The sequence below is a fragment of the Diadema setosum genome, chromosome 2 (assembly GCF_964275005.1).
Source record: "Diadema setosum chromosome 2, eeDiaSeto1, whole genome shotgun sequence".
Taxonomy (NCBI): Eukaryota; Metazoa; Echinodermata; class Echinoidea; order Diadematoida; family Diadematidae; genus Diadema; species Diadema setosum.
This window is the reverse complement of record NC_092686.1, coordinates 28,537,868-28,547,318: the sequence shown is the minus strand read 5'-3', so window position 1 is coordinate 28,547,318 and position 9,451 is coordinate 28,537,868.

Here is a 9,451-nt window from a genome sequence, read left to right as displayed (position 1 = left end):
AATACACGAAAGAGAGAAATAACAAATAAATTGCATATATTGACAAGAAAAATATAAACGTTAAACGATACAATTTTGCCATTCAACTTGGGTGTGAGAGATAGAGAGAGAGGGAAAAAAAAAACAGGTAGTTGGAACCAAGCAAACATCCGACTCATTGGTATAAAAACGCTCTTTCACATCTCCATTATGGCCAGACCTCTGAAAGGCCGCACCAGGGTCTCTCTTCCACCTCCCTGGCCGCACACACGCACGCACGCACACGCGCACACACACACACACACACACACACAGTGAAAGTTTATGTTAGCATTTGATCAATGCTAGGATTGATGATATTACTTTTCGCCACTGTTCTTCAGCTCCTGGTTAGTAATCTATTTGAAACCACTAAAAACGAGAGTTTTTGGAAGAATTATGAAATTAACTTATTAATTTGCTTACGCACTGAACACTGATATTTTATCATCCTATGACAACATATTCTAAAGTGAAAAGCTTCCAGTTTCTTATTGACATACATATCATACATACATTATATATGACTCAACAAACAGCAATGATTGATCTTTCTAATGGTATATCTCCCAGATTTAAAGTCTCTACTACTTAAGTAAATTTCAGCCTTCAAAAACTTGTACACTCTATTTGATATTTTGGGGCAGAAAACAATTGTAACTTTGTGTCAAATGGATGAAAGTATTTAATGACCTTTTTGTAAAATATTTTATAGATCTTGTACAAACATTATTTCATATGAACTGTTAGCTTTATTTCTGTGCTTTGTGCATCAAAACCATTTCATGTTTATGTCTGTCTCCTTTGCAAGACATTTATAAATAACATTGATAGGGAAAAAAAATGAAGATTACAAAAAAAAATGCTCAAAGCATTATGAATTTCACTTCAGGGTATGATGTGCCGTTGCTTATGTGTGATGCAATGTTGAATGTAACTTTGTGTGATTTGTTTATCAAAAACGTTTCTATAAAAATGCATGGGCTTACTTATTTGTGCTGATATAATTTTGCGTGGCATCTGTGGAATTTAAAGTATACAAAAAAAATTTATCTGTATACCTCTGTGAGTGTGTGTGAGTACAAAACTGTTTCAGGTATTTCAATGTGTCTCTTGGCAGTATTGTTTCTTCTTCTTCTTTTTTTACGTCATAGGTGTCATTAAGGACGTCACAGGATCCTTCACATATGTATTCGTCGCAAATGGAGTAGTTTTCCTGGTCTTAACAGCAAACTTATTAGGCTATTTTGTGATAACCAGTCGCAAGAGGTAGTGTAGTGCGTAAAGAGATTTTTAAACATAGCTATAGTAATCGTATATTTGTAACGTCAATGGTGAGTTGTTAATGAAGCAGAAACCTCAAAAAATTCATAACTTTTGAATGGATTGTGCGATTTTCCTCAAACTCTCATTGATGTGTGCTACTAGGTGTTACACAAAAAAAAATACCCCTTTTGATCCTTTATAGTTCGAAAACTGTACATCAGATACCACTGTCATTGGTATGAGTCATAGCTGAATAGTGTACAATTTAGTTGGAGGTGATTTGAATATGAGAGCATGAATCAGTTTCGTTAAATCCATGATTGATATTTAAGTTTACTTCCAGATTTTGGTCAAATTTGAACCCTCTGTACAAAATTGAACTTTACACAAGAACCAATGATGTGTATGTTAGTGTGTGCTTACAATGACCCTGAACAATAGAATTGAATACAACGAATACCGCCTTTTCAGAGCTCTGCTGATTATAGGCTTCTGGACTCTTGCTCCAAGGTACATAAATACCTTATTAATAATTCATGATGGATTGCCCGGGGGCACTGCATGGTAAATGGTAATGTGCATGTACATGAAAAAAAAAAAAATAGCACATGTTTCCATGTGCTGGCATACGCTTCATTTCAGGAAGAATAAAGACTAGCTGTGATAGTGGAATTTTCCATGAATATGTAATAGAGCATTCCAATCCTGGCCATGGTTCAGGATCATTGTCAGGGTGTTAACCACACACTCCCTAACACACCAATTGACCCCTGTGAAAAATAAACATTTTGTACAAAGGGTAGAAAACAGAACAAAATCTGAAACCTAACTTATAAATAAATCTTGAATCTAATGAAACTGATTTATGCTATCATTTTTAAATTACCTCCAACAAAATTGTACACTATTCCGCTATCGCTCATAATAATCAATGTCAGTGTTATCTGATATAGAGTTTTTGAACTATTAAGGATGAAAAATGGGAAATGTTTTTTGTAACACTTAGTACTAATATTGCTGCATTCACTCAATCCCCATGTCTATGAAGGTGAACTTGTTCTTTAAATGCAGGTAATCGTAGAGCCATGTTTTGTGTTTTTTTTTTTGGCAAACATCATAAACACAATTTCCTCAGAAATATCTCCAGACATTCATCTTTTACAACTTAGTGAAAACATCTATTACTCTCATCTTCCCATATCCCTCGACTTCATTTATTCCTAACTGACGTTTAAACTTAATAAACGTATCTGACAACTGACTTTCAAAACTTTACAGAGACAGAGATTTAAAAAAAAAAAAAAATCAGTGTATAGTTCACTTCATGCACATGTGACTTGAACAACTTTTCAATGCACATACCCTGAGGCTTAGCAGTATGTGATACTATTATAGTATACAGTAATCAATGTTCGCCATTTTAAGCATAATAAAGCGAGGGTTTTGATTTACGTTCGGTTTAACGGGATTCATTCCTAGCTACGAAAACTAGAATCCTGTTATTGCCCGAATACTTAGGGAAATCATCATCTTCTTTCTTCTGAAATGGCTTTCCCGTGACAAATCTGATCAAGAAGCTCCTTGATCTGATCCAACGATTCACATTACCGCGGTGCGAATGTGATTTTGATTATTACTTTATCAATTACAAGATTTAGAATTATTCAGTTTGTTTATTTGCCAAATACTTTTAATGATATTCATATCGAATGATATGCTCACGCATAATATTTATCTTTTCTTTACAATGTGTTGATAAGATATTAAAAAACAAAGTAAAACAAAGTACTTCATATCAAAAAACAAAGTAAAACAAAGTACTTCATATTAAAAGGTGGCTCCCCCTTCTATCAGGATCTCTCTTTTTTTTTTATTTCTCAACCGTTGCAAAACCCATTTTCATCAAATAATTTTGAATTCCTCTTAAAATTGTATTTTCCTTCTTATTTCATAAGAGGTTTCTCTTTATGTCCAAAAAAAAAATGGAAAACCTGAAACCCCACCTCAACCAAAAGTATACAATCCCTTTAACTATTTGTTCTTCTATAAAACTTTACCAACATTATGCGTCTAAGTAAACAATATCCTCTATTCAAGAAGGCACTACGTGTACTAAATAGAATAAAATACGCTCTCTACTGATACCAAAATTTGAAGGATATGTCGCTAACAAGAGTATGTGCGTATAATGAAATATAACAGGTTAGTTTCGTATAGATAGATAGATCGGATGTACATTGCTGCGGTTCCTTAATCACTATATGCGATAAGTTCTGCATACACCTGTTTTGAAAGAACCAGAGTTGCATATGAGAACATAGTATGAAGCACTTTTTTGACAAAGCTCAACTAAATAGCCAATATTTCACTTGGTGCCTTCCTACTTTGAGGGTCAATTCATATGAACTATAATAATATGAAATGATTCGCTAATTACATCATGAATTAAGAGTTATATCAGTGAACTCACAAATCACCATAATTCTCCTACAAATATCATACATGCAAACTTTTCTGAACTATCGTAATCTAGATCAAAAGAGATTCGACATTGTATTAGACTTCCGAACATTCGTTTGCAGTTCGTATTATATTCAACCATATAAATGTAGACTACCGGTGAAATAAAGATAATGTGAACGCACTTGAAATGAAATGCATAGAGAACAGTGCAATGGAACTCCAAAGAACAAATAGCACAGTATAATATATTAAGTTCCAATAACAATGTATAGTTGGTATATAGTTTAACACGAATGGAACAGATAGGATGGTATACAATGTCTTCGTAAAATGGAAACACACAAGTTATGCTCAGTGTGTGAAAAGGTGCATTCTTATTTCTTTTGTCATTCATAATTTCAGCAGCGATTGACTAACGACGTCATAGGTAGAATCTTGGTTCAAGTCCTCTGAAGCAAAATAACAGAAAGACTACTACGAATATACGACACCGCTACGCATTGAGATCTACATGTATTAGATATCTATCAGCCACGCAAGTGATGTTGAGGGTATCATGAATCGACACAAGTCATTATGCATTTGTACTGCACAGTTCCTTTAAAGAGCATAATTATAACAAAGTAATATTCTGCTGGACGTAAACAGTACATGTTGCGGTGAACTGCCCAATTTGTGTCCACATAAGACGACAGTCAAACACAGTGAAACGATTGAAAGTATCCATATTTTGAGCAATTTTTTCATCAGCATAGAATGAGCATAAAATTGTGAAATTATTCGATGCACAGCAACGATGCATCATTAAATTTCTTTTCCAGAAATAGTTCCCCACTTTCAAAACTGTTTTAACTAGAAATGTCGCTTTGGCGACTGGTATGCCTCCGCCATAATGCATGATTTTCCCAATAGGTCTAGATAGTACATGTGGACAATGTGTGATTACATTTTCACAAAACTGGCAAAATATTGAAATGACAAGTTTGTCACAAATGTGTTGAATGTTCACCTTCCTTGACCTAGGTTTAATTGGATGAATAGGAGAGCATGTATCTAGGGATTTAAGGACTTTAACTCGACTTTGACCCATTCATACATTTAGGCATTGAGTCATTTTCAAGGTACAGGTGTGGAGAAAAAGTGCAATTTCTGAATTGAATAGTAAATTGTTACCATTTTCATCTGGCCCTTGACCCTAAAATTCATAAGATAATCACTTTCAGGTAGAACATGCATAATATGTACTGAGTTTCAAGATAACTTGAGCCACTTCCGAGATATGGAGGAAAAAGTTAGTTCAGCACTTTCACTTGATCTTTGACCTTTTGACCTTTGAGGCAAAAAAAGAAGAAAAAAAAAAACTTTCCAGAGAATTTCTATTAGGTTACACATGTATGCATACACCAAGTGTAAAAAAAAAAAATAACCCTGCTGGCATTGCATGATAGGAGGGAAATAGTAAAATTTTGAAGTGTTGCACTTGACCTTTGACCCCTGACCTTTGACCCCATGAACCCTACATTCTCTAGATAATCACTTCCAGTCAGTATATGTATATACTATGTTCCATGAAGATACCTTGAACAATTTTCCAAGGTATGGAGAAAAAAAAAAGTTTTAATATTTTTACTTGACCTTTTGACCTTTGACCTTTGACCTCATGACCCAAACTTTCACCAGAGAATCTTAATTGGGTAATACATGTATACACTAAGTTTCAAGAAAATATCTTCAGGCATTCAATAGATATGGTGGAAATAGTGAAATTTGATGTATTTGACCCTGACTTTTTGACCATTGACCTTTGACCTCATGACCCAAACTTTCACCAGAGAATCTTAATTGGGTAATACATGTATACACTAAGTTTCAAGAAAATATCTTCAGGCATTCAATAGATATGGTGGAAATAGTGAAATTTTATGTATTTGACCTTGACCTTTTGACCTTTGACCTTGAGCATGTGCACCCAAAAGTTGATAGGCACAACTTCACCCCCTAATACACATACATGCCAAGTTTCATTAGGATACCTCAACAGGTTTTGATAGTTACCATGTCCACAAAATTCATTACGGACGGACGGACGGACGGACGGAAGGACGGACGGACGGACGGACGGACGGACGGTCAACCCGAAAACATAATGCCTCCGGCAGCACTTCGTGGCGGAGGCATAACAAAAAGAATGAGAAGGTAACTCTTCAATCTTGATTTCCAGAAAACAACAATGAAATACGGTCGTCATTTTATCGATAACCCAGAAAAGAGGAGAATCAAACAACGCTAAATCCTCAGATATTGTATTTTTCAACTGTCTTTCAGGAAATTTCTCTCTTGTTCCATGTAAAAAAAAAATAATAATAATAATAGATTAAAAAAAAAAACTAAACAAAACTAATATCCGAGGCTATGCAGATTACAATTTCAAAATGTTCGGGTAACAATGTATAGCATGTGAAGTATATTCAACCGGGCTCAACACTTACTTTTATCTCTGTTTGCCAGTTATCAATCAATTTGACAGTTAATAATCTTCCAAATATATTTGAAACAATGTTTTGAAGAAATCAATCAATTCACAATTATCCAACAAGGCGATCGAATGATTTCTATTTGCCATTTTTGAGAACTTTGCTGGCCCAGAGCACATTCATCTATGATGGGCCAAGTTATTGGAACTCACTTCATAACAATATAACAACAGCTTAAACTTTGAACTCTTTCAAGAACAAATTCAAATTGTTTTTAATGAAGTCTTATAACACATACTGCATTAGGTTCGTTTTATCATCTCAGTCAAGTCATCATTTCTTTAAACATCAAACAATTATGTATTCCTTTTTTTTATTAGAGAAAAATAATCTGTTAAACACAAGTCCCCCTCAGATGTTCCTCTTATTGTAACGTATTATACCACTGTGTCTATTCTCTCCTTCTTCTGCATTCTTACCGGTATAATTACATACAAAACTTTTTGCAACAATTATATTCAATCCAGGTGTATTTCATTATTACTCTTACATCATGAAAAACAGTTTGCTTGGGTCCACAATGGCAAGTGCTGTGGTTTCTTTTTACTTCTTCCTTTTTTCCTTTCCCGATTTGATTTCATGTCAGTTAACATTACTTCGTTTTATTTTGTTTTGTTTCGGTTTGTAGCTTAATTATTTGTTGGATTTATTTGTTGTCTTATTTATTTTCTGAGGGTCCCATATCGTACAAGCTTTTGCTTCTAAGTGGGACCCTCCATTTACATCCCCATCCTTAATTAACTTGTTTTATATGCATTTGTATATATTAAAAAATATAATTGCGCTTGCTACATCTGTTATTCGTTTTCACTTGCACTTTGTTAAATCACGTTTGTTTTGTGTGTGTTTTCTTTTTTTTTTGCAATTATTACAAATATCTTCTGCCTATACATTGAATACAGTTTCTTCGTTTATTTGATAGAAATGAAAAACATAAAAAAGCGATAATTTTGGAGGCTACCCTGCATAAAAATACCGTATCATACATTGATGCTATGGATCCTAATTGAATGACTGGCTGAGAGCTATCACGTGACCAGTCTTATACCAAATTTATAAAGATGCAAATTCAGGTCTTAGTATACTCCTGATTCGTAAGCCGTGTTCCTAACAACCGCTAACCTACGCTCAACTCCATTGCCTATAGAATGCAAAGAAACTATGTGTGTGCGCGGTTCAGTATATACTTGGAAATGGTGCTAGCCTGGGAAACTTGCGAAAACGGCTGCCAAGGAATTCAATTCATATTAGGCAATTGTTAGGCCTACCATTTTATAAGAGACATAACGCACATTACATGATCTTTGACGTAAGTGAAATAATCATCCACTCTCTGTAACCTTTGAACAGGCCAAAATGTACTTTTGGGTGGATATAATAATCCTAAGGCCTGTGTAACGTGCATTTTTGTTCTATGTTATGGTGTTGCAATGTGACTTCTACCAGAGCAGAATACATCTATTAATTATTATTATTTTTGTACACAGAATGGTTATTTCGTAATAATTATATACAGACAGTAGCATAATTTTGCGTCCCTTTGTCACGATAGGGAGCTTAAGATTTTCGCGACGTGGACGATTAAAGGAAAAAAAAATGTTCTGAGCATGCGCAAAAACCCGCGTCAAGTCGATCTATTTATAGCTTGCGTCGTCTAAGTTTTTCACTACTCGTTTTGGGCTATTTTTACGTCGGCTCAATTCAAGACGCAGAGAGCTACTTCATGCACCGATCATTATGGGAGCGCCATTTCATTTTTTATACATTGCGTCCTAACATAATCTAAAGCTATTTTTCAGCACGACGCAGGGAGAGAGGAGAACGTCCAACGCACTCGTCGTCTCAAACGTCCGCGCCGCAAATCTAAAGCTCCCTAATATTGCCATGTGACGAACGTTAAATGCGTTATGTTACAACAACGCAGTTAATACACCAAATAAAACTTTATAGGCATTAGAAATTAACACGAAGCGACAAAATTGTGATATAGATTCATTGAAATGAATTCATCTGACTCCAAAAAATGAAAAGATAATCTACAACATCCGAATGTGTAACATGCAAATAACACGAGTGATATATTATACATAAATTATATATATATATATATATATATATATAGATATAGATATAGATATATCATATATATATATATATATATATGATCGGCTGGACACGTCCAGTCGGTATTGACCTACAATAGCTCGGACTCATTTAGACAAAATCAATCACCTGGTTCTATTTAACAAGGACTGGGAAAGAAAAAAAAAGTGATTGTCGCCTGCAACCAAATACATATGTCACGTGAATTCAAAAGCGTCTCTGTGCTATCGTTAAACTTCCACCACAGGCAAACTCTGTCTTCTATTAACAACGGTGACAAAACAATTTAATTCAAGAAATCAAAACCATCTGAAAAGTGAACTCCAAAAACTCAAAGCAAATAGCACATATTAGAATGTCATAATATATGAAATTCCGCCTGTTGCTTTCATTACCAATGATACACAATATTATTGAGAAAAAAAAAATTCACCTCTGACATTACAGCATATGCAGTGCTCATGGGGTCCATCCACTTGACAGAAGTCTTGGTGTCTTCTAAAATTGACAATGCAAATTAATATACTTTCTTAGATCTTTCCCCGTGTAGGAATCCGAAGTCAAACATATGCTTGCGTGTGTAATAAACAAAGCGAATTATTTGACCCAAGCATCGTTCAATCTAATTAACTAGTGCTTATACTTGTATATCAACCTATAAAATAATACATCATACAGCCGTTTGAAAACTTTACTTAAAGGACTGATCGGCTGCCTTTGCCAAGATAACGCGCAGTACTATACAGAATTATGTACAAGAGATATTATGTATAAGATATATATATATATATATATATATATATATATATATATATGTATATATATATGTATATATATATATATATATATATATATATATATATATATTTCTAATTCCACCATCCAACAACTCCAAATATATTGCACATGTGTCAATATGTGTAGAGGCTTTCCAGCCTGTAAGTGGTGTTCACCACCAATACCACTCAATATTAATAACACAAAAGCATAGATATAAAAAAAAACAACTAAAAATTCTTAGTTGCTGATGCACTTCATGGGCGACTGAAATGTCATCCTCATTAACC